Source organism: Nipponia nippon, unplaced genomic scaffold, assembly GCF_047370975.1.
Source record: "Nipponia nippon isolate SJK-2023a ecotype South Korea unplaced genomic scaffold, ASM4737097v1 scaffold_2, whole genome shotgun sequence".
Classification (NCBI taxonomy): Eukaryota; Metazoa; Chordata; class Aves; order Pelecaniformes; family Threskiornithidae; genus Nipponia; species Nipponia nippon.
Genome location: NW_028262336.1, coordinates 9,737,108 through 9,764,245, shown reverse-complemented (window position 1 = coordinate 9,764,245; position 27,138 = coordinate 9,737,108). Strand labels below are relative to the sequence as shown.

The 27,138-nt window shown below is 40.8% G+C and overlaps 1 long non-coding RNA gene across 1 annotated transcript; it reads right to left on the bottom strand.

The window, feature by feature from the left end:
- Positions 1 to 676: 676 nt before the first annotated feature.
- LOC148055647 (uncharacterized) lies at positions 677 to 17,120 on the bottom strand. Its single transcript, XR_015704912.1, has 3 exons — positions 16,110 to 17,120; positions 3,085 to 3,278; positions 677 to 1,918 (listed from the first exon to the last, which is right to left on the bottom strand). It is a non-coding gene; the product is annotated as an uncharacterized LOC148055647 (long non-coding RNA).
- Positions 17,121 to 27,138: the final 10,018 nt, after the last annotated feature.

The following is a 27,138-nucleotide window of genomic DNA, read 5'->3' as shown; positions in this document are numbered from 1 at the left end:
CTGCCATCAAGCAAAACTCTGATGCTGCTCTGCTACACCCTGAGTTTTACAGATATTTCCTCTGAATTCCATAGTTCTCTGGGTGTCCTGCTCACTCCCACTGATGGTAGCAAAGAAAAATAAACTAGTGAAATGAAATTAAAGAGAGACCAAATGAATTTAAAGCAGAAGATGGGTATGAGCTGGACACCTGCTGGTTTCTTCTTCCAGCAGAAATTAATCATATGCAGTATCAGACAGGGATAAGAGAAAAATAACCCCCTTTTCCTCCAAATAATAACATAACAATAATGAGTCTCTTGCTTTATTCTGCAGCCCTGTTATTTGGAGGTATTTCTCTGTTAAAAGATTTAAAAGTTATTTGAAGGAGAGAGGTAATGGAAGGGGTTTTAAGACTTCCCAGTACCTAGCAACATCCTGCAGGGACAGCACTAACATTTATTTTGAAAGTGTTTACCCCCCCTATTGGCTACATTTTAGCAAAATTCTATCTGTAAAGCTAAGTTTTATTACAAAAACAAACCAAGACTGCTTATTAACAAGAATTTATTCATTGCAACTCAGCGATTTTGATTCACATTTACATTTGTGCCAGATATCCCAGGCAGTGTCTGAAAACCTCAAATCTTACGAGTTTTAGTAGAACTGTAAACAGCTTTTTCTAGTCTCAATTTTTTTGCTTTTTCAGAATATTTCTGTTACCCAGCTGGAAATGGGAAGACAGAGAGAGCACAACATTTAAACCATACCACACAGCTTGGACAACCTAAACAAGCCACATTGTGAAGAGTTAGTGTGCACTTAACCTCTCTTCCGTATGGTAAGGAGTTCTGGCTAAACGCATCCAAATAAAAGGCACCAAAAAAGGAACCATCAACATAGTCCAGCCACAACGAGCAACAAATGCTTGAAGACCCTATGCAAATCAACCAAACTGGTGTTCATCTTGATGCTCACAAAGAATAGAAACATACACACATAACCCAGGCTCACTGAAAAACCACTACAGAAATATTAAAGCAGAATGAGAGTGCCTTTAGAGCTGGCCTCCTATAAGGTTTGACAGACTTAACTTACATTTGCATTAGCAAGTACAGCAGCTCAGCAGAGGTAGACCTGCAGGTCAAGCAGTGGGTCTGGAGGGCAGTGTCCACTCCATAACCATTCCCAGACCTTTACTTTACGTTAGGTCTAGCACGGTCCTGCAGAGTGAGCAGTCATCAGCTTTATGAAGTGGCATTAGGTGCACCACCGACATCTTCGCTTAGTTTCGTCTTGCAGGAGTCTGGTTCACTTTTTCCAAATAGATTCTCCAACAGGGACAACTGGGAGACACCGGTAGAAGTGCCATCTTCATCCAATCTAACACACTACAGTAGATACAGTCATACGCATTTTGATACCCAGAGTGCTCATATTTAGTCAAAGCTTAATCCCGTATCACTAGACTTATCTTGGAGCTTGCATCCACAGGGAAAGAATTTGGGGCTGAAGTAACCATCTCCAATGACACAGGATTAAACAAAAACTGGAGTCAAACTTAGAGAAAATGAAAGATAATACAATAAGAGTATAAGGCTGTGTTGCAATGGATCCGCCACCAGTTTCCTGTATGATGTTGGTTAAGTAATTTACTTTTCCTGTCTCATCCCCATCTCCAAGAACATGAGAATGAATACTGGGAGCTACTCAGATGTTAAGAGCATTCATACAGCTATAGAAGGGTAGCAATTGAGATAAAAAGTGGCAGAAGATCTTCAAGTAGAGAGGTCAACTACATAATTTCCATGTAAAGCCACAGTAGAAACACCTTGTTCCCAGAAGTACATGGCCACAAATCTTGAAGTTGAGCTTGTCTCTGCTGGAATCCATCTCATTGTTTCTCTGGTTGCCTCTTCTTTTATGGATTCAGGTTTTGCTTAAAAGACCATCAGAAAATGAGAACCACCCACACACACATTCATAAGTTTATAAGAACTCATAAGTTTACAAGAACAAAAAACTCGGAAAAGCATAACTCTAAATGAGTGGTGCCTGAAGGCTCTTAAAAACACATTATTTTTAACAAGTAGGAGTGACAGCTTTTAGAGGCTAGTGTTATCACAGCAAGATTTCAGTTAAAAAACAGAGCAAAGAGACAAGACATGTTCTGACATTCACAGTGATGTACAGGAAGCAAAGGGTACACAGAAAATAAGGAAACAAAAAAATCAAACAGTTGAAATTGAGATCTACTAACAGGAGATGCTGATAAAACCACAAGCTCAGTGAAGTGAGAAGTACAAGTGATTACTCTCAGGGAATCAAGTGATTGATTGATCACAGGCATTTTAATCTACTCTATTTTAGTTACAATTCAATCAAACATATGATTTAAAGTGGGAAAGCAAGCATCTTGAAGGAAGTAATCTATATGAACATAATAGATGTGAATAATCTTGTAAAGAATAAATCAAGATAGAGGTGCCAGTGGGCTTGATTTAATTGCAGAGGTAGAAGAGTGACCATTTCCTGGCAGAGAACTTTGATGTACTTGTGAAAGAACTCATGTTTTTAAAATAATCATGTGCATCATGAAAAGGGCAACAGCTGCACAGCAGTAACTTGACATGCAAATTCCTACCTTTATTCAGTCCACATATGCACATGCTGATAAGAGATTTAAGCAGAAAAATATTCATTTTGCATCATTATATGTAGAAGGGATATAGTTGTCGGCTCTGAAAAAAGCTGCTTAAAAACTAGAAAAACATGCTACTTCACAAGCAAGCATCAAAACATTAGGATTTTCATTGCTCCTTTAGCCTTTTGAATAGAAACAGGCTAAAGTATACTGAGCCGACTATAATCTGACCAAGGTGTTATAATAGCAAAGTTTCTGAAAGCTCATAATGTGCACTAAAGTGGGAATGAGCATCTACTTTTAATATTTCACTGCAAAGAGAGAAATCCAGCTAAACTGTTGTTTTCCCCACTAACACAAGATGAAGCTGGTTGGATGTGGCTCATACCACATTAGCTGCACACTTGTCCATCAGCTTTCAGCACTTAAAACTGACCACACCAACAGCAAGAGATGCTCACCTGGTTCCTGGATAGATTTGTTCTGGTTGTTCATTGTGGGCTCTGTTTTTTCTCACTGGCCATTTTCCCTGTGTGATAACTATAAAGCAAGGCCTCTTCTTTAGGGTGATATGTGAAGAGGGAATCATCAAGTAAGGCACATCCATAGTGAGTCGCCCTCAAATACACCGGGATCAAGACCTTGAGAAGACTCTCTGGTTACAAAACAAAACAGATTTTGTCCAAAGTAACCAATGATCATGCACCCTGCTAGCCACATCTGCAGTAAAAACTCCGACAATTTCCAGCTTTCTTCCTCCATTCTGATCACGCTCTGTTTTTATCTACTTTTTCCCTAAGGCCTCAGGATCATAACTCTTATTGAGATTTTTTCCATAAAACTTTTTCAACCCATGATAGTCCCCCACGTGGAAGTAATTATTAAAGATTTGAGAGTTCTGACTAAGAAGTTTATCCTAACTAAAATCTAAATGCTGTGGTTGTTTCCAACGCCCCACTGCTGAGCTAAGATAATATTGGGTGTGACGCTCCACCAAGAGCCACCTCTCCATATTGTCACCTTACTGTTTGATTCCTTATTAGAACTGTGGCAGCTAGCAAGCTACTTAAGGAGTCCATCTCTACCAGGGATGGATATCTGTCTTTGTTAACATGGAAATGATTGTTTTTCCTCACCTTTCTTTTCTCTGAAAGAGTATATAGATTGGGTCTCTGCAATCACTTGGCAGAGAACAGGGGAGCAAAGGAGGGGATGCTGTCCGAATGTTCTCGCTAGAATCATAGTGAATAAAGCTTCTGTCAGACCTGTCCTAAATTGTACTTGCAGTATTAGCCATGTGGAGTGCCCAGGTTCTGACAGCCATAAAGAATCTCTATCCTGAAATTCTAGTAGATCCCAACCATAATATTCTATGCCCAGTTTCTCAAATCTTAGAAAAATTGATCATCATAAACAAATAGACACTTTAAGGACAGTCACAGGCAACCCACTCAGATGAAAGAATGCAAGCTGAACTGAAAAATTTAAGGTAGACCTAAATATGACTCCAAGAACTTTCCTCATACTAACCCCATCAATTACCATGACCTGTCATCATCCTGAATTATGATAATCAGAAGGAGAAGTTTTAAAGGAGAAAGTGGCAAGATTTCAGAAAAATGTAAAAGCATATGTCTGCATGAAAGAACACATTAAGAAGTGAGTATCATAAGCACATATCTGAAGGGAAGGTATCTATTAGGAGAGGCACGTTTGCTTTTAAATCAACAGTCTGATAAATATATCTACTAACTTACAGATCCTTCAATCAGTCAGGACTAACCTGCAGAGGTGTGAGGCCTTCATGCCTAGGATGGACTAAGAGAGTGACTGCAATGTGTCACTGTAAAAGTAACAGAAGAACTGCTGATAGTGCCTGTCATCAGCACCAAGCATGTCAAACACAAGGAAGAGGATCACAGGGTAAGAGGAGGAACCTAAGCACCTTCCCTGCCAGATAAAGCTGCCCCAGCAAAATACATTCATCCTACATGAGCAAAGACCCAAACATTCCGATTTTAGTATTCCAGGCCCATCTGAGCTTCTAAGCCAAACCTTAAGCAACTGAACCACCTTTTTTTTAAAAAAAGTACACTGTGAAGTCACTGCTGAAGGAAATCACACTGCACCATGCAGGAGATTAAATGAACTGCTAAATCAGTATTATGATTACCAGCAGTAGAAATAAAATATATATCTGACAAGTCCAAACCACAAAGTTGGCTGGATGGACAACTAGGCATAAATTAAAAACAGGGTCATATGCAGCTGCAAAGGCATCTTCCTTCCCTATCCCCTCAACTTTTATAGCCAAGCACTTTTCCAGTCCACTAAGTCAACTTGCACCTGACTACCAGAGACTGCTTGAGTGACTGCAGGATGGCAAAGATTATTGCCAACACCACAGCTACCACTCCTTCACTTTTGTGGCTTAGCCCACCTTTTTCACAGCATCTCCAGTGCTGCACACTAGGACATGCAGCAACAGTTATTGTGAATTCATTCCTCAACGGGAAAAAGCAGAGCCCACTACTTCCAGAACACTATTGGAGGAACACCTCTAACCAGTTGTTTTAACAAGACCCATTTTCTTCAAGATTTATTATTTTGAGGACTTCAAATTTTGTCCGATTATGTGAAAAAGTTCAATCAATGCAATAAAAAAGGAAGTAAGCATACTTTAATGGAGACTGAAGAGACAAAGGAGGTCACAGATATACACACCTGATTCCTAAATTAAATTTAGCAGCTTTGAAAGTTCCTCAATACACAGCCCTGCAGAAGGAAGTCCTTCATCTATAAAAGATGCAGGGCATATATATTAGAAGCACAGGCTGAGCTGTATGAATAAGTCATAAATAATGTAACTCATTGAATTCCTCTCCACCTCCTGCCAGAATGGAGCAGGAACAGCTCATGATTTTCAGATAAATTTTGTTATTCAGAAATTATCTACAGAATCATCTCCATGAATTACTATTTACTTATACCTTCTGCCTGAATAGATAGTTGCTCTTATTCAGTGTTGGTAATTCCAGCTGTTTTGATCAGCATGTAGCTCACACAGAACATCTCTCCTCCTCCCCTGAGCATGGGCATTTATTGGGAACTCACACAGTTACACATTTTAATCTCAAACCTGATTCAATGATTTGTTTTCTGTGAACCTGGTAGAATGCTTCCTTGCAAACAGTAAGCATTCATACCACTGGTACAAGCTGTGCAGCCATATTGACAGAGCTCTAGACAGAGACCTGGGCTCCAGCCCTTAGGCAGGTGATTACCTCTCAAGCACCACCTGCATCAGAGCTTCTTCCTTTAAGAGCCACTAACAGCAGATGACAAAGTGTGCTACAGAGGACCCAGGTACTAGTAAACTCATACAATAGTTACAAAACTAGAAAAGTTCATGGAAGTTCTCTGTGCCACATTTACCCCAGGTCTTCAATACAGATACACTGTTCACCTATAAAACCCTCCTGCCCTTGCGTGAATAAAGTGGATTTTGATCAAAGACTAGGTTAGCTGTGCAGGGTGTGGGACAGCCCAGAGGATGTTACACAACTGTTTTCAACACAGCAACGTAACAGATGTTAGAATACTCTTCAAAAAAGTATGTCTTGTTTTCATGCTTTGAGGGTTGTTTTTTTTTTTTACTTCTCCACCATTTTTAGTCAGATACTTACTTTGCTCATTTACACAAAAAGTACTTGTCAAACATATGGCCTGAACTTCTTAAAGCTTTATCTCCAGATGTGATGTCTTCAATCTGCTGTCAGTGATCTCCAAAGGAAGCCTGTGAAATTGGCGCTCTCGTTCAGGATCCTAGTTTAGAAAAGCCCTTGATTTCTGTGTTAGGAACTTGAGAGAGAAGGTAGGTGTTTGGCAGTTGACTTTTTTTTTCCCCTTATTTAGGAAAGCGAATCCCCCTTATGACAGATTTTGTTAGACTCTTTGGGAAGCAAGGAGAGCTGCCGAGCTGAAATACAGTTGTTCAGGATAACCTGTGTTCAAATCAGTCGCTCTCACAATGTGAGTCCCACAAAGCTATCCCTAGAATAGTCAAAAAAGAGGAAACTGCTCTACCATAAAAACATCATTTTGTTAAAAGCCAAAACGCTTCAAAGGAATGTATTTATTTAATATGAGGGGGGGTGGGAAGGAACTGACAGCATTAAAATATTTTGGTTTACTTTTATATAAAAAAATTATTGCAACTTTCACTGTTTTCTTCCACAATTTTAGGTGTGCACAAAAAAAATTAACAATACAAAAGTAAAAAAAATAACACTTGGTTTCAACTCCAACAGAAATACTTTTATGATCTTGGATAAGTTTGGAGAGGTAGAGGGAGAGATGATTATTTGATATGTTTCAAAACACAGCTTGGCTTTCCAACAAAAACAAACCCAAAAAGCTAAAAACTTCCTGACCAAGCTTGGGTCCAACAATTAATCTAGATGACAATTCTACTAAAAGCATCAGTACACTTATGTTTTTTGTTATCCACCTACCCACCAAGGTCCAAGAAAAACGCGCACCAAAACAATGGGCAAACCCAGAGAAGCTTTAGCATCCAGTGTTTAGTTGTAGACAATATGCACTTTGCATCCCACTTCCAAATAGGCTTCACAATGAAAACTGAACATTGGGCTCATCCCCACTAAAGTGTCCTAGCAATTTTGGGATGAATGTGAAGCAGCTAAGTGATCCAAGGCCAATTTTTAAAGTTCAAATGCCTGCTGTAGAAATAGCACACTTGTCAGTGGCCTCAGCTGATGCAAGAGATTGCACTAGCACAGAAATTTGACTACTACCCATCAGTGCTAGAACAAGTACCTCAAGAACAGTGCTAAGGTATGTTAATAGGGCAATGTGGAAAAAATACTTTTAAAATATGAAGTTGTACTTCTGCCAAAGCAATTCACAGGCACTCAAGCAAAACAATCACATCATTCTTAGCATGCAAAGGATCTCTACGCACTGCTAAGGAACATGCCCAGGATTATTCTCAACAAGCAACGCCTAATGGAAAAACAATGGTCAAAAATACCCTCTTTGATGCAAAGGACATTTGAATCACACAGAAAAGTAGCATACACAGTAACAGCATATGTTGCCAGAATCTTTCAGCTACAGGTACCCAAACACTTTTGAGAAGGTGGTTATTTCAAGTAACTCCTTGCCTGTTTTCACAAAAAAACGCACAGTAACTCAGAGGAGTTAAGTGATTTGCTCAAGAATATTCAAGGTCAGGCAACAACAGCTCAGGAACAGCCCTGTGAACGGACTCCGCTCTCCTGATTTCCAATTCCCCAGCCCAGCGAGTAGGCCCGCAGTGCCTCTCTGCAGCAGCAACACGTGGCAAGCCTTCCATTAAGCGCTGCCTATCAGATAAGTTCTCTACCCACATAAGATACATTAACCAAGATGTTATGTATACTCCAGCAAACACATGCACACAACAACGAGAGGATGACACACTGCAGCATTTTCACAAAGCAAGACCTCACTAAAGTGAGTGATGCTAATATTTCATCTTTTCTAAAGGGCTTGGCTACATATTTAAAATATTTGGAAGTGTAAATACTGCCTATGCATTTTATGACACAATAAAAGGTGGTTTAATGCAGCAATAAAAACTCAAATGTGCCTTGACAAAGTTATTTTAAACACAGTTCTAAAGCCAATAGCTACTAAGTTTTAGACAGATATAATTCCAGAAAGGCCTTGACACAATACCATTTAAAATTAAAGTAAAATATTCTGCATATCAAGGCTTACTAAATAAATCTCAAGGTTTTTATGGCACTAATGAATGAGTACAAGCACATTGGGACTGCCGAGTAATTTCCATTAAAGCTATATATTGTAGATGCAAAAACAGCAAGTGGCATATGCCTTAGTACTGAAAATGGGTTTTAGGACTATCTGGAATAACAGGGCTGCAAAGGGGGAACTCTTGTGGTTCAAGCAAGAATATTTACAACCGTGACCTAGGGCACAAGTGAGATCAAACCATTCAAAGAATTAGAAGCAGCATGCACTGCGTTCTGCCTATCAAAACCTCGCACAACCAAAACAACAGAAGTCTAGAGTAAATTAAGCTTGTTCGCAATAACCAGCGTTTCATAACAAATAACCCTCGGCAAGGCACGTGAACAACCTTCACACCCACTGCAAAGAAGAGGATTTAACCTGTACTATTTACCAGCCATTGGGGTGGGAGGCCCAGTAGCCTGGGGTCCATGGCCTACCCAACCCGAGTTTGTGGCATTAATTACCCCCACAAGCAGCAAGGGGGCCCAGCTGTCCCCCCCAGGCATGAGGGCCAGCCCCAAGGCAAGGGGGGGTGCCAGCACTCATGCTGCAGTAGCAGCCATGCAGTCACGGCCGGAGCACACCCCACCTTGGCAAAGCAGGGCAGGGATGGGCAAGCATCCATGCAAGGTCTGCCCCCAAGGGGGCCAGTGGTGGTGGTGGCAATTTGGCTTTAAAAAAAATTAGCTCAATGTTAAGAACTTGAGGAAAGCATTTCTACACAGGCTGCCCACTCAACCGCTCAGAAGCGGATTAGCAAACTTTTTTTTTAATACCATTTAAGCCAAACTTTTGCATTTCAACTGAAATAAGGCAGGCATTGCTCTGACAAGCAGCTGAGCTATGTCTAACAGGACAGTGGTCTCTGGCTGGGGATAGTAATCTCTTTATCTGGCACCAACACCCCCAAAGCTACATCACCTGCATCACCCTCACCACAAAGGTCCCTTCACTACCTTAGAGCAGCTGCTGCAGCACTGGGCTCAGGGAGCAGGGAAAAGGCAATTTTCTCTGAGCCATCACCATCAATTCCGGGACTGTTAAACCTACAGGGTAATGAGCCACAGAGGATGTTTACTTTACCTGTGCATACCCTGTGCAGAATAGAACAGCGCAAGTTTGGCTTTTGGAAAGTAGTTCAATTTCACTTTGAAAAGCACAAGGAACACAAGTTAAAGCACAGAAAAGACAAGTTTTACAGCATACATCATTTGCACAACAATTTGCACTTCTATTCACCTATTTTTTTTCCTTTTAATGTGGAAAATATATTAAAAGGCACTTATCTAATTTTAATCAGAATTATTTTGGTGTTCTGGCAGAGAAGCCTGGTACAACTCTTCCTGCACTCACCTGGCATCAAGCACTTTTCCCTTACCAAGATTAGTCAGCACACTTCCAGGGAAACAAGGCAGTATTACAGCAAGATAAAAATTAAGATACACAGCATCCCCAAATCATATGCAGGTAATTGGCAGAGACAAGACTCAGTCTTCTGATTTAGACACTGTGGAGGCCTCTTCTTGTTAATTAAAAAAGGTTAGGTGAATGATTTAGATAAGCAATTCAGAAGAATTATGAATCTTACTAAACCTTTGTTCAAACTAAGAGCTGAAATTTCTGGAGACTCATAAAAAGCTAACTTTAGTCACACATAGGCTTGTGCGTACATACATACACATGTGCACACCCTGGGCTCTCCACTTTCTCCTACCCTTCCCACATTTAACAAGCAGTAAAAGCATCAGAATAATTTGAAGAATAACGCTTGTGTCAATAGAAAATTTTCCACTCCATGCTGCCTTCAGTAACACCAAGTTCATTGTTCAGGGCAGGAATTCTGGAAACAGCTTGCCTGTTTTTTGAAAAATTATAGCTATGAGTGATGAAAGTAATAAGGAATAAAATTTTGTTGTCGTCAACCAAAAAACCATTTTGATGAATTCCATTTTGTGCTTGACTTTTTGAAATGTCATTCAGTATGCACAAAATCTTAGAAGCAGCTTTTTTTTTTTAACTCAAGTGCTTTTTGGCACTCTACATAAGCACCTCTAACCACATGATTTTTTAACACTTAAACGTGAAAGAATGTCTATTTTGACTGCTCAAAAATGAGTTTATTTGCTTTTCCTCAGCATTAGCAGTTGTCTAAAGGAGCATGAGAGGACCTGAACTTCTGTTCTCGCCATGGCTTGTATACCAACTCTAGTCCAATAGCTGTATAAACCATTTATGCAGCCCTGGGATCAAGGTGGCAGACCCTGCCAACACAAGCACTGTGCCAGTGCCACAATGATACTCATGCCAGCTGGAGCAGGCTCACAGCTGATCTTTCAGATGTGTGCAGAGGAATGTGGTTCTGCCTATATATATATATATTTCCGTGTAAAGATGCCTGCAGCAAAACCCCAGCCTGACATACACTAAGAGCTTATCTACCCATGGCATGCTCAGGAGAATCAAGGCAAATCAGCTGAAGGTACAGAGTTAAAGCCAGGAACTTATTAAGTATCATTAGATGAAAGTTACTTTTAAGAGGGAGTACTGAGATGATACTTTAAACACATTCTAAGGCAATACACCCTGACTTCAGGAGTCAAAACCTTCTCTTTTCAAAGAACACATGTGAATAACAGGAAGACAGAAGAGAAGAAAGCAGTAAAGGCACAGTAAATACCAGCCTTTCAGAAAGTACTGGTCCTGCATACGTATCATCCAAGGAAATGTAATTACTCACATTTAAATTCCATTAAAAACCACACTACAATAAAGGTATTGGAACCCTTCTTTGCAGTTCAGGAGGCACAGAGACTCGAGGGTTTCATCTTGAGGCAGCAGGAGTTCACCCCCAACACCAAAGCCAAAAGAAGAATTAAGTTTGGGAACCAACTGCACATCAGAAACCCTCAGGGTACTCCAGAGTGCTCGCAGTTCTAGCACCTCTGTTGTTACTGTGCTGGGTCTATGTTCCTCTTTTCCTAAAATCAGGATTATAAAACTATAATCCCATCGCAATTTACCACCAATGACTCCAGTAGGTCTCACCTCAGCACAACATCAGCAACTGTCTTTTCAATCTGGGACAGCAGCAGCAGGAATTAGTGATCTACCAGCTTTCACAAGGCAAAGTGCCATTTAGTTTTAAAACAAAAATCACAATTAAGAAATTTCATTAAAGAGTTCAAAATGTGCAAACTTATCAAATATTATATACCAACTACATGGGAGCTTGGGCATGGAGACAACTTTATGCAGCTCAGTTCTGTCACGTCTCCCTAAAAAAACCTCCCGGACTCACTTCCCAACTGCTTCCTTTTACTCTGCCATCTCTTGATGCTCAGCTTCTTCACCTATCCCTACAGCAAATTAAGTCTAGAGAAATTTTTGCAGTGCAGAAAGAAGATCAGTGTCCTTTAAGCTTTTGTGTTTTTCCATTATTTAACCACTTCTGAGCCAAGATCTAATCCTTATGAAGTCTAAATCCTTCTCAAGTCTATTCCTCATGGCAAAAGCATCCTGCACATACTAGAATTTAATCTCCGAGTTTTTCTTCTCTTGAGAATTTATAGCTTTAAAATGAAATTATCTAAGTTTTGTTCAAAGCATTCTTAAATCAGTTTCAAGGCACAATCCATTAGAAGAAAAAAAATTCAAACTGCATAGTACAAAGGCTGGCTTCAGCACAAGTTTCTATGTGATTCAATTTTGGTCAACTAACTTGAAATTCATACACCATATTGTGCAGAATGGGACAGTAAGTATTCAATAAGACACTGAAACTGTGCATAAATTTAAGATTATGCATCAGTTGCAGTTCCTTACTGAACTGGTCTCCTAGATGTGATTCTTTTAAGGCTATAAATATTTCAGAGATATAAAAAAAGACTTTAAAGAATTCTCCCATCCCCCAAAAATAAGGCACAAGTTCAAGAACACGGAAAAGGCATGGAAATAATACTGGTCTGAAATTTTGGTCACAAGTCTATTTCACTTTTTTAAAAATTGATTTAGTAAACTTTGACACATTTTGTATTTTACCTGCATAAAGTGATAAGAATTAATCTGTTTATAATTGCACAGATGGAAAATACAACTTCTAATTAATGAATCAATCTAAACAGCATTTGAACTACTGCTTTTATAACGTAAGGCTTATGTTTTCCCCCTCCCTCCCAAAAGGCTATGCATTCTTTACTTGCTCATCTGCAGGAATTTACAGGTGTTAAATTAGCCACAGTAAACCTTACCTTTTGTTCCCTGAATGCTATCAAAACATATTGAGAATTACAATAGAAACATATTGAGAATTACAGAGAAAAAGTTAATTAAAAATTTTAATATAAGCACTAGAAAGTTCAAACAAAAGATTTTTCCCTAGTTCATACCAAGATCTGGCTGCATGCGTAATTACACATAAATCAGACTATAACTTTCTGTGCTTTGCTGCTTCAACAAAAAAAATAAACCTTTCTCCTGCAATTTAGCTATACATTTATAAATAACCAGGGCTCCTATTACAGTCAATATCTTGTGGATGTGATGTTAAAATGATAAGATATGCACAAAAGGACCAAAAAGTTCCAGTGATTTGTACTGTTGGGGCAGCTTGCCAGGTTCCCCATCTAAATCCATCCTATAAATAGAGATATTCTAATGTAAAAAACTTTCCCAAGTATCCACTCTGGTTTAAAGACAAGTTCCTTCAATGTCAGCTTTCCACAAATATAAATGATTGAGTTTAGCTCATAAATGTCATCTGAAAGCAAATTTGAAGATTGCTGCTTCCAATATTCACACAAAAATAGCAGGTTTTATGTTAAAGGCCACTGCCTGACATACAGGAACAACCTCTCCCCTCCCCATTTCTCACCAAAGCCTTGGCACACAAGTACTTAAATTAACTAGGCAAAGATCTAATTAAACTCCTTGTGAAAAGGATGATGCAACATGGTTTTAAGTTTTGGTTACTGTCAAATAAAAAAAAAAATCTGTACACCTCAAAACCCATCACAGTACAATATTCCTCTCAAACAAGCTGTTAGTGACCAGAGTAAAAATGGTGTTAAAGTGAATTCAAGCAGCCAAGACAAGACACCCAAGGCAAAGACACTAGGACACACGCCAGCATAATAAGCAAGGGTCCTCTGCATCAGTAGATCTGAGAACCTGATAGTTCCCTATCCCGCTCACTCCCACACACTGTGTAACTCTAACCATCACAGGACATGTGGCAGAAGCATTTCTTAAAAACACATTTTCAGCCTTGAAAAAAGGCTAAGCTAGTACTGCCATTAGTTTTCTACCACAGTTTCCTTGAGGCAGATTTGATTAAGCATCACTGGAGAGTGCTCATGATTTCAGTTTCCGTGACTAGTTTGAGTACTTCAGACAGTGCTTTGTGCACTGGTGTAGATTTAATACAGACTCTGGGACAGTACCTCCTCCAACATGAAGCTGGCATGAGAGAAAAGGAATAAGTTTTATAGTAGCGCTGTAGCCATGATGGTGTTGAGAGGTAAGACTAGTAAAGAGTGGTAGTAGTGTTTATTTAATCATCCACTATAACTGGAAAAAAAATAATAGGTGCTTTTTTAGATATTTAAGACTAAGAGCCAAATTAGAAGCACATATTGCCAGGAGAGCACAGATGAAGCATGTTACATCCTAGAAAGCTAATGCGTAGAGGCCCTGACCATCACCAGTACAGAAGATTATTTAACAGGTGCCACCCATTAGGTTCTGCCTTTTTTCCTCAGAATTTGCAGTTCTGCCTCTCCAGCTTTGCTAACCTCTTATTCCAAGCATACAGCCTGCTTGCACCAGTGAAAACACACCATGCTAAGGTAAATGTAAAACACAGCAACACATTTCCACAGCAACAACAAATACTCCTCTCCTGCAGCAGCTATCAAAATCCATGCATCCTACACATAGACTTTCTAGAACATATTAGGTTTCATTGCATTGCCCTCTGGGAGGAACTAGGCAGCCACCATGCAGTCAGGTAACTCAGACACGTCTATGAAAGACAGGCACCCAACAGTTGCATGACATCTCACAAAGACTCTACCTCTGCTCTCTATCTTCATGAAAGACCTAGAAAAGTCAAGTGAAAGAAATAAGATTAATAACTCTGGTAGATACTACATCCTCAATAGTAAAAGTAACCAAGAATTTAGAGATAACATTTCACAGCCCATTAGAATTTCCCCTCTTTCCACCCTAAGAGAACCTCTCCATGCAGGGAGGAAAATGGCCACCCCACACACAGATGAGCAGGTGTCTTAAGAATGTGAGATCACAAACTTTGCAAGTGACATGTGCAACAGTTAAGTATAAAAAAAAAACCCCTGTACTTGTTTATCTCCTACTAGTCAGGAAGTGATTTAAAGGCTTTCTCCTGATAAGGAAAAAATACAGCTCAGAAGCTGAATGTCAACAAAACTGCTCAGCTCTCCTCTGTAGATTAAAAAAAGAGAGAAAACTGAGTGTGTAAAAGTCCTGAACAAATAGTAAATTCAAGAAAATTGCGGTCTGTTTCTGACCATTTTATGAGTAAAAAAAAAGGAGAATAAGCTCAGTAAATTGTTCAGTTCTAATCATATGCTCAGTTAGAACCATACCTAGAAATAGCTAAGTTGGGTAGGGTTTTCTTCTCCGTCCTCCTAAATTATCAGGCTAGTCCTATAGCTGTGTTCTGGAAGCTGGGAATATGATGCAACATACAGATCATGTTTACTTTGAGGGCACAAAGTCTCAAACTCGAAAAAATATTTTAGGAGTCCCAGTCCAATAGAGAACTTGGACTTCTTGACTAGCTCCATGAACCTGTGCCAAAAGTCAACTTGACAGAACGTCCAAGTGACCTACAACCACTGCAGGAGTACAGAATAGCCTAACCTAACAAGCAATAGTTTCACATACAGCTGTACATATACAATCAATCACAAGACATGCCTTTCAGTACATGATACACATATTAACAAAGAGACTTAATATATAAAATCCAGCAGTCACTGCTATAATAGTCTCAAGCACCCTCTTTTAGCAGTGTAACCATTACCACCACACAGATACACTTCCTTTCCCTAAGGCATTCCTGCCCCAGTCAGCACTGAGGCAGGGTTAGACAGAGCTGCTACCTCCCAGACAAACAGATTCATTCACTGCTCCCTTCCCTGAAGCAAGGTAATAGAGATCTCACCAGCTTGAAGAAGATGGAGCAACACCTGCATCACAAGTTCAACCAGCTCTGGCAGATGCACAGCTCAGCAGAGGTGACAAACACCATCCACACAAAGATATCTTTTCCAAGTCAACCCCAGCCCAGAAAACGTTTGCAGTAATATGTAGGTGTGCACACACAGTAATGTTTGTTCTGTTACTGAGACATGTACAAAGTTTGATTAGTATCTGCATATTTGCCTTCAGTATCCTTTCAGCTCCTAAAGTCTTATTCTGAAGGGCTTTTAGCCTGGTAGTTGTGGCAACCCTCACTGAGTAATGCTAAGGCACACGGATGCACAAAGTATCTTTAAAATACATTTGAGAAGCATCAATAGAAGTTGTATTTGCAAATATACGTGGAAGCATTTAAATATGTGCGACATACTGCTTCAAAAAGTACAGCCCTATCAGCAAAAGCAATAAAGCTCAGCACTTTTACCTTCCTTTAGTTGCATTAGAAATGACTGCTTGAGGTTGGCTGAAGCTCCCATTAATGGATTTTGAATGGATGCACTTTCTCCACCTCCTGTTTTAGAAGCCTCTCATCCTAATTCAATGTACATCATACACCTCCAATTAGCTGGGAGTTGCTCTCCTGTGTGCCAGCTAACTCACAATCAGGTGGGGAGTTATCTTAACCTTGGCAAGGCTCCCCCCACAAGCTGGGTCTGAAGCATTGCAATTCAAACGCCACTTCCAAACGAAGTCACACATTCAGCAGAGAGCAGGGCACACCAGCCCCCACATGCTTCTCCCAGTTGTGGAGCTTTTGTGGCAGCACTTCATGGCATTTGGAAAACAGCCATTACTTGCTCCTAGGACAGCAGGCATTTACATCCAGCTACTCCAGCTCTTCACTTTAGCACCTCAAACAGGTATAGGGGTTGGTTCACAAGGTCAGCAGCCATTTTACTGAACACAAACAAGTATGTGGAAAAGTCATAGGAGGGCCCAGCTGTTCTCACTAGAGAAGGTAATCTGTGAGGAAGAACAGCATGCTTCCTCAGCATTCTCACTGCTGCCTAGCTGCACACTCCCTCTGGCATCACACTACAAGCTCACAATCAGTAAGGCATCCTCTCTCTACGCTGCTTGGAAGCCTTGCAGGAATCTCCACACACGTCAGAGTACAGCAAAAACAGGATAGGCCACCAAGCAGATCTCACAACAAGAAGAGGAGGGGCCTCACCAGCCAAGGCCCAGCTCCACAGTGTCCAAGAAGAAAAGGTCCAGCAGTGGCCAAGTCCAACCAGGAATCTAGATCATAAGGCAATCTCCTAGCAATAAAGCAGGTCTGACATCAAGCAGGAAACCAGTCTATAGGTCAGCATTAGGACCAGGTCCAGTAATTGCCAAGCTGGTCTGCAGTGATGGACAAGATCAAGCCAGGTAGTCAGTCCAGAGGTTGAGGTCCAGATCAAGAAATTCCACAGGCACAAACAGAACTGAAAAACAGCACTCTTCCAACAAAGCTCAAACAGAGAGTGAATGGCCAGAGTTGGGCTTAAATAGAGCTCCTGGGCTCATGGGTGTGGGCCCCAGGTGAGGGTGTTTAGGGCCATTAAGACTTATTAGTGCCTCAGGGCCTTAATGACATGCACCTGAGTGCAACAGCAAATTGCAGTTCCTTGCACAGTGCATATTAACACAGAGTGAGGTGTGATTGTAGTGTTGTGATGGTTTTCTGTTCCCCCTGTTAGCTGGTTGGGCTCCTTCCTCACCCAACAAAGACCTACTCAATTAAGGCCCTGTGCCTCAGATGTGAGAAGATGCAACCACTTTATTTCTTTGTGCTCCCGTACATCCTTTTGGAGACTTCATGATTCTGTTCCCCTTCTGGGAGACTTTGGAAAACTAAGTACATAAATACAATCCCCAGCAATGCACACACCATACTGAATGGGTAGTTGAGAGTAGCCCCTGTAGTGTTTATTTCCCATTCATTTCACCCTACAAGGAGCTTAGGTACTGACTTTCCATTCAGATCTGAGTAGAAATCCAAGACAGGAAACTTGCCCTGGTCTCCTAAAATAGCAACAGAGCCACTTGTGCATCCTCTTTGTTACCGCTTCTTCCTTTGAACTTACTAAGCACTGAGTCACCATGCTCAATGGTGGCACTACTGCTTGACCCTTCTCCAGGAGGTCTAGACCTTGGATGCTGCTCCATTTTGTTCCCTGTGTGCTGTGATGTTCAAACCATGAGATACATCACCTTACCGCCTTTGAGAGGTAGTAAGGAAAGGCGGAGAAATAGAAGATAACCTGATGTCAAAGCTGGAGGAGGGATCGGGATGGGGGGTTAATGTGGAAACTTGGCAAACTGTTTGATGTTTGTTCTGAATTATTGCAGAATTTGTTCTGTCTATATTAAAATTTTATAACCAACAAGGATAATAAATCAGCTATAGAAAATAGAAAACCTATGTCTACTCTTGAAAGAATTGATGCTCCCTGAGGTAAATTTTCTCCCAGCAGATGCTAAGGTATTTTGCTTGAGGCCTGACAAAGAAAATAGTGTCACTTCCATGGAAAAAAGATGTAGAGGAAACGAGTAAAACGCATTACAAATGTTTCAAATATAAACACTACTGAAGAATTTCTGGAACAGGGTGCATATGAATTGAGCAAATGAACACTTGACAGTTGTGCTTTGCTGAGACAATTTGTATGATATTTTGGTTTTGGCGGATAGTCCTTCTCCAGCTGAATTCACCCCCTTTGGATTTTTTCACCTTGACTCAACCTAATTGGTCTTGAAAGGGTTTGGCAGGCTGTCTTCACTTTTCCTTTCAAGGAAAATTAAAACAATTGTGCAGTCATCAGTGTAATGGTAAATCTTGCCCCTGCCTACAGCTTGGATGCCTAAGGTCCTCAAAGTGTAAGAGTTCAGTTTCACAGAGAACTAAATGGAAGTAATATATTCTTACACTTTATCTCCCAGATGTATGTGATGTTTCACCATATATCTCATACCTTTTATCTCACGGAAAGGAGATATGCTAATGAAACATATGGCATTGCAAAGAAGTCTTTTTAGGGAGAAACCTTTGTGCTATTATATCACTTAAAGTAATGACAAATCCTTCACCAGGATTTTGAGCCCATCCCAACAGGTAAATTTTTCAGTTCTCTGCTTGCTCTGTCCTAGATTGCTCTATTTCTTGTAGAAAGGAATTACATGTTTACACACAGATACATGGATAATCAGGTGATGACAAATATCCTGTCCTGTCTTTCCGTAGTCCCATTTTTTCTACCCCATTGTCACTGTGGTCTTTGGTTTTTATTTTATTTTTTCCCTGGGCAGGTTCCTCAGTATTTTTGAAGAAATCAGCTGGACGATATTAGCAATTAGTGTAGTGAGGCAGAGGCTAATTGCACTGATTAGTTGCTGGATGGCCTAGAAGGGGAGGTTAAGAGACCAAGGCCAATTAAAAACGAAAGGACAGATAGAAACAGGTCTCTCAAGGTGGTAAAAGAAAGGAAATGCATATGCATGCAGCATAGCTCATGGTTGAAGCCAAATGCTTAGCTTCACATCTGGATTTTGGGTAGCAGGTGGGGGGGGGGGCTTCTGCCTGTTTCACAAAACCTGCTGGCAACATGACACTTCTTCACCTATCTAAAAGTAAAAAAAAGTAATGTGTTGGTCATGCATGCAACAGTGAAGCTGACCACCTAGGAGTTACCTCTTCTTGCACTGTGAAAAATCACATTCAATTGTCAAAGAAAGGGCTGCAAGACTGTGGGGAGACTATGCTTCAATATGGCTCTCAGCGAGGGCCCACGTGTCGTAAGGCCACTCTAAGAAATGCAGGGACAGTTTTGGCCCACCCTTGGCAAAAAGCAATTAAATATCTTCCTGAGTTATAGGAATGTATTAATTCACTACTCACTCTCTACATGCAAGCAGACTGCATCCATCAAAAAGATGACAGCTAGAAGAAAAATTATGGCAATAGCTGGTTCTAAAAAAAAATTGTAATAGTTTTCACTTAACTCAGGCAAATGAGGCTAATTTGAGAAGGTTGTTACTACTCATAAAAGTTAAATAGTTCAGAGAGAAGTTTTAAACAAACAGAAGGTGAAAATCTGGAAGAGTATGTGACTGATTTAAGGTTAAAGAGCTAATCTTGCAATTGCAGTTAGCAATCACAGTAATTGAGCTCGTGATAAGAGACCAGATGGTGATTACAACAGGGAGAAAACACCCAGAGAAAGTGATTACTAGAAGCTTGGGATTAACTCTTAACTTAAAATAATAAGAAATAAATAAATAAATAAATAAATGAGAGAATATGTCATACAAAGGTGTTTATTTACTTCAGGTTGATGCTAGGGAATGTCTGAAGTGTTTGATGCTAAAGCCACTACAGAGAATGTAAAAATGACAGAGCGGCACGAATGACTCAAGAATTCAGAAACTTAGCACAAAGAGCTCCACACAATACTCTCATAAAATAGTAAATCTCAAGTCCCATAAGCCTAGGAACATATAAATAAGTTTCCCACAAATGCTTTCAAGCAAGGAAGTGTCATAGCCCTCCTAAAACGAGGAGGTCAAACCCAGAGGCCACTGATTTACATCTTACAGGTTGAATAGGAGACCTACCCTCAAGTATAGAAGGTGACTGGGACTTTGTCCACATGTGTAAAATTTTAAGTCATTACATAAAGCCCAGATGAGCTGAAACAACTGTAAACAATTTAATGTCTTCGTCAAAATGGGCTTGGCAAACAGTCTGCTTCCCTGAAATAGGAAGATGTTTTTTTCCATCTGCAGTGTATGAGTTATAAAAGTTATGCAAACTTGAAAAAGATTTAATAGTTAAAGGCACAGACACTTCACCTTTGATAAAAATCTAAGGAGCTGAGTTTAAACCTGCAGTGCATACAAGTCACTGGCCATTTCTTTTCTTTCAGTTCAATTTCAAAAGCAGTGTGAACTGCCAGGTCATCTTCCAAAGCTGAAGGTACCTACAGAAAAAAATTACCAATATTATCTTCATATTCTGATCAAAAAATCAAACTGAAATAATGGAGATGCTGACCTTCAGAAAAAAAGAGACATGGAAAAAGGTGTTTTGCAAGGTCAACCAATTGAGTCCTTGACGGCAGCAAGGGAATAACTGATGTCCTGGAGCAAAGCAGACACAGATATGTGGATGCTTGAAAAACAGGAAAACAACTGTCCTAGACAGTAATTCTCATTTCCAACTCAGCCCCTCTAAAAGATTCTACAAATAAAGAGTTGTTTGTCAAATCCTGTTTTCATTAGACCCAGTAGTGGGATTCATATAATTTCATTTTAGCTATCCAAAAGAGAGTACCTGGTCTAAGCTAGTTATTTAGACTCCTTTTCCAGTAAGCGAAGAAAATGAGGTACTTTGAGAAGATTCATCATTTTCATGACATTCTAGGATTGTTATCTAAGGTAGTAGAATTAATTGCTCTCTGTAGCAATTGATCTTCATTCTATCTCTATTGATTACAGACAGAGTCTAAACATTTACCTTTGATGAGATACTTAATTTTTAGATGGCTAAAATTAGACAGGAAAACTCCCACTTGTTATGCCTGGGGAAGCAATCTCTGATCATGGGCCACAATTTAATGGGCAGGAGTTTGAGCAGTTTTCAGTGCAGCGTAAGTTGAAAGAGAGCACCTTTGTGCTTCCCCCTACCACTCCTGTTACCCTCAAGTGTATGAAAAACCACATCAAAATACTGAAGCACACATTAAATAAGAAATACAGATCCAGATTCTGATCTCTGTTTAGCACTACCAAATTGCAGGATGGCACCAAATAGCCCAGATTGGTACATACTGGCTTGGATCCGCTTCTGTCCAACAGGAAACTGTGAACAAGTTGATGTACCAAGAGACCAGTGCGGTCATAACTAGGGATGGCACAGGTAGCAGCAGCTCTAAGAGGTTGCCACTCCAGCTGGACCAAAAGGAATAGGTGAGACTTGCAATAAATAGTGTGGTAAAGTACGATGGTGCAATATAAAATGGAGATAAAGAGAATGCAGTCAGTATTCTTACATGAGGGGACACCTAAAACTGGAAGTTGAGCCCCCAAGATAGGACAGAACTAGAATAAATGGGATTACAACTGCACAAATGGTGATACACTGCCTCAGGAGAGATTTCCAGGTCCCTGTTATAGCCCTGAGTCTTTAAGAGCCTAACTGGATGGCATTAACAATCAGGTGTGTTTGAAATCCTACGTTAAATTAAGGGAAATTGTTACTTGATGTGATTTTTAATACAAGATGCAGAAAGGGAAAAAGGAAAAGGGAAAAGGAGGGAACACTGCCTTTTGGAGGATCTAGAAGGACCCAGCTGCCATATTGCACAGATGTTTCCACCAGGTTTTGATGACCAGGATGGTCAGAGCAAGGCAGGGCTCTGTAGGCTCTTTGGCTCTGAGTAGTTGCTGAACAACGCACTCGGTTTAATTTACATACAGCTGTATAGGAAACTCACCAGTTGCAAACACAAGCAAAACTAAAATGGGTGAATGGCTGCTATCGTAAGTTTTATCATCCCCTGACCAGCACTCTCCCCGATGACTTTACTCATATAAAAAAATTTAATCTATCCTTAAGAGTCTCGTAAAGTTGAAGGACATTTTAAAAATAACTCACTTCTCAGGCAGACCTTTAGCCTCTAACATTGCTTTATTAAATCACAAAACACGATATATTCAGATAACATTAAGGTTCTGACCTTGGATGCACAGAAGTAAGGAAATTCAGAGGAAAGTTTGAACCTCTCTCTGTATCTAACATCAGACTTTTGCCTACTGTTTGCATTGAGGGCTTGGGGCACCTACTGTAGCTACGAAAGATCTCCTGGTGATTTGGTGACCCTTTCAATTTGTAGGTACAATAGATTAAGGATATGACTTTAAACTGGACATGAATTATCCTGTGCTTTAAGGTGGAATCCAGATCTTTAGCCAAGTTTGGAGACTTTTTGAGTTCAAACGCTCCTCTGTTTTAAAGGTATCAAGACAAAGCGAAGAAAGACCCCTTATCGACAGCATGCTGTAGTGGTTAATGCAGAAATACAGTCTTTAAAGCCAAACTGTATGAAGATTGAAAAAGTCTCCTCTTGCCTGAGAATCATCAGGTGAAATTTCAGGACAGAAGACGGATTTTTCCTTCTTACTTTAAAAAGGATTCCAAAACTGGGGTTTAACATAAAATTATGGTTTAATCAAGCACTCCATTATTCTCTGACAAACTAAAGGGAGAAACTCACAATTAGGTATGTTTTCCTTCCCAAAACTTCATTGGGGGAGTTATGAAGGGGTTAATTCCCTAATTTAAAAAAAAAACTAAAAGCACATTAACAATTATTCTCCCTCAGGTAAAGCTGTAATACCGTCACGGAGGTACACTAAGACTAACCGAAACTAAGGACAAAGTAAACAACTTTACTGCACAAAACAACCAAAACCGCACAACAGAAACCAGTGAGAAACAGGGGTAAACCGAAATCAATCGACACTCCAATAGCACTTCACACGTAAGAGGCTGGCGGTGTCAGTCGGGCAGGGTGTTGTTACTACATGGCAAGGATGGTCCACCGTGCACACATACACCCACTCACTCACGAAGGGGGGACACCCTCTCCCTCCCGTGGGTACCCAGAGGAGGTAACGGGTGAGGGCTCACTCAAGAGTACCCAGAAGAAAACCACTCACCAAAGGAGGTGAGCGCACTCAAGCCCGGGAAGTCTCCTCAGGCGGCGTCCCGACCTGAGGGGAGAGGTTTCGCACACAGACCCGCTGCTCTGAGAAGACCGCTCCAAGGGGGTCTCCGGCGGCGCCCCATGTATACCCGGGGTCGGATGGGAGCTGTGGCCATCACTAGCCATGATCCAGAAGCTTCTCCGAGCCCAGGCGCTTTATTAGCTGCGGGCCCCGCCTGGCGGCCGAGGGGCCCCGCTCCGCCTGCTCCCCCGGCCGAGGGGTGCCGGGGCCTGGGGGCGCGAGAGAGCACAAAAGGCGGGAAAATGAGGCACGAAAAGCCGGTGGTCGCCGTGTTGAACACCCCGATCTCCGGGTGGGGAGGAGCGTACCTGTCACAAGTACCAAGGGCTGTCTCTGAGTATGCTGTGACAGTGCGTTCATAATTGCTTTTACAGAATTACAGATATGCTAACAGAAATTTAAAATAATAAAAAAACCCTGAACCCCTATTTCCCAAAATAAGAAGCAATGCAGAGTAACGTAGGATAGCAAATAATTTTCTTACACAGTCAGGAAGCTCTATTAGTGGGAGAACAGCAAAGCCTTGTTTACTTTGGATGTGTATTCCCAATACCATCACCCTCCTCACCCTCCGATTCCCTCCACCACAAGTACCTCTGTTTCTTTCAGTCCTTCACACGGCCTGAGCTCCCACCATGCTGCTCTCAGCCTCTCCCCATCCCCACCTTCCCCACGGGAAGGCAGCCTGGGCGGATGAGTGTACACATGTCCCACATGAGCCTCGTGGGCCACTTGCTGGCCGGGGAACCCGAGGGTCCCACGGGCTCCACGTGACCCCTGGACCGTGAATCTTGTGGGCCTCTGTGGTCTTTACCTATCTGACAATTTTGACTGAAATTAAGCAAGAGGTGACAGCTTGAGAGTGGGAGGATGGCTGGTGGACATACTCACAGACAGTAATCCACCAGTCTTCACTGCTTTAGAAAACCAGATGTTTAAGGTAAAAGAGGAAATCATTCCCTATCAGCTCCGCACTACTTAACGCTGTGTTACTTAACTCCACGTTACTTACTAAGCCACATGAGTCCTTGACAGGTTTCACCTTCCCTCTCTAAGTACCTTCACATTTGGGGGCCTTCCATCCATCCCTCCCAGCCCTGCTGCTACCCCACGCTCACGTGTGCGATAAATGGCATCCCCCCAGATGAAGAAGCACCTTTGCTTCCCAAGTGGTCCCCTCAGGGTGAGCTGGGGAAAAGCCACCCACTGCCACAGGCCGTACCAGTGGGGACATGGGGAAAACACCACTCGGTGAGGAGTTCCATCCCTTTGAAGGGTGCTGCTTTAATCCTTGTTCGTTTCCTAACTGATGCTGTTCTCGTTAGTTCCACATAATAACTAGCTTATAATTGTATTGTTGCTTACAAATGCTAGACAGGTGCCATAGATTTTGTTCTAATTTTTTAACACAGGGTGATATATTAAAATGAAACAAAAGAAAAAAGAAAAAGACAAAAAACTTTAGGGATTGTGCAGAAAGATAAGAGAAAAATAAATTGCATTTTCAGCCTAAGAACTTTGATAGTTTCCTAATAACTACAACAGGGAATGCTAGGGTTGTATCTGTACATTTAATTTAGACTCTTGCATGCAGGTACTTAAAGATTTCAATTTTATGCTGTGTATCATCTAAGGTCTGTCTGGGATATTCGGAAATGTGTTTCTAATTGCTTTCTTCATGCAAAAGAGATGCCATAGATTACCAACAGCAGACCTATTAATCATCAATCTAAGTGCAGCTAGTCTTCTGCATACAATATTTATAAGTGTTTATATACCTCTGGCTAATGCTCACAATCAATGACTGCTCGACAAGGCATGCTAGAGAGTTATCAGATGTCTAAATCTCTGCAGGAGGTTTAGCTGTAGTTGACCTTTATTCCAGATTATAATTGTGATAAAAAGTTGGGTTTTTTTAGAGGAAATTATTTTGAAAACGTTTACTTTCAGAGGGAACTGAAAAACTGACTGCATATTTCTTGTAGACCTGGGGGACTTTTTATTGCTGCCTGTCTGGTCTTTCAAATCATAATCAGCTACTTAATGAGCAAATATGATTTCTCTCTTGTCTTCGTAGTTTCAAAAGGTATCACTATGAAATAGGCTCTATTTGAGCTATGAGGTGTGGGGGAGGGGAATCCAATTACTATATTAGTTTAATTGTGTCTCCCCACACCCGATGAGACTAAGTAAGAGTCTAATCAATTTGCAAATAAAGTCTATTCACATTTTACATATTTCTGGTTGTTGGAAAAAACCTATTTACATTCTAAAGAGTGCATTCATCAGCTACTGGTCAAACAACATCTAAGCATTCACTTTTTCCTTTCACAGTCAAGCTCAAAAATTTGTTGTAATTCAGCAATGAGAACTACAGAGTCCTCTTTCATTTCCATTGTGCTCTTATGTTGAGAAACAGAGCCAGTCAAATGATTTATTTCATTTATTTATTTATTTTGCAAATAAACTATGTGATGATATTCATCCTTTTTTCCCCCCGGCTCGCAAATAATTTGCAAACCAATCCAAATACTGTGACTGTATATCTTATTTACAGGCATTTCCACAAACTTATTCCAGTCTTTGAAACATTTGCAACCTCTTTGCTTTGAAAATGTGTTATTTGGTCGTCTTGGTGTGCAACTGGTCACATGAGAGATACTAGAGAACAAACATTGAATCTCTCCAGAAGTCATTTTGCTTGCAAGAAGAGTGATTCCCTAGCCATTTCCATAAAAATACATGGGTGGAGAGTCATAAATGTGTGGGGAAAAAAAAAAAAAAAACAAAAAACGCAGCTGTTTGGAATTATCCACAAAATACCCTGGACCTGACCTCACCTCTTCTTTTTACTTTCTAAGAGCTGTTCATCTTGCCATCACTTTTAAGAAGAAGCATCAAGACCGTTACCTCCCAGACCCCTGCCATGCAGCTGGACTCCCACGTTACTGAAGCACGGGGCTCTGCACTTGGCACAGTCGCAGCATTGCTCCAGAGAGCATTCGGGCTCGTTTTTGCCCATTTGTCTGCAGCTCCTGGCCAGAAATATGAAAAGAAACTTACAGCTGTGAAGCTGGCAATGGGCAACTGTGTACATCCCATGAAGAAAAGAAGGGAAATATTTCTGGAGGTCACCAAGCCAGAGCCGATACCTTTAAAACGCTGGACTATACGTTAAGTTTCTGTGGTGGATGCTAAAGTTTCATGTCAATGGCATTTCCTGATCAATTCAGCCTAAACTCTGCTGGCTTTCTGCTGCCAGGAGACTGGGCTTTGGGATTTTTTTTCCTTCTTCCTCTGGTCTACCTCAGAAGAAGCAGGTGGGGACTTAGAATTGATCCTCTATGTCTTCTACTATCCAGTGACAACAAAATTGTAATTACCTGAAAAGAAGCTAATGTTCAGCAGCAAGCTGTGCTTCAGTTGTGCATTTCCTTTTGATTCTGAGGTAACTCATGGCAGGGGTAGGTAAAATGATTTTTGAAGCATAAGCAGAAAAGGCCCTGAGGAAGAAATATGCTGTATAATCCTGAGAGGAAATACAGCACATTTTATTGAGGACACCATCCCTCTACTCAGCGCAGACACAAAGATCCCTCTCAAAGGAAATGTAACCAATGTTTTTAAACATTCTGCTCCCTCACATCCGAATTCGAAGCGATTTACAAGAATTCAGAATC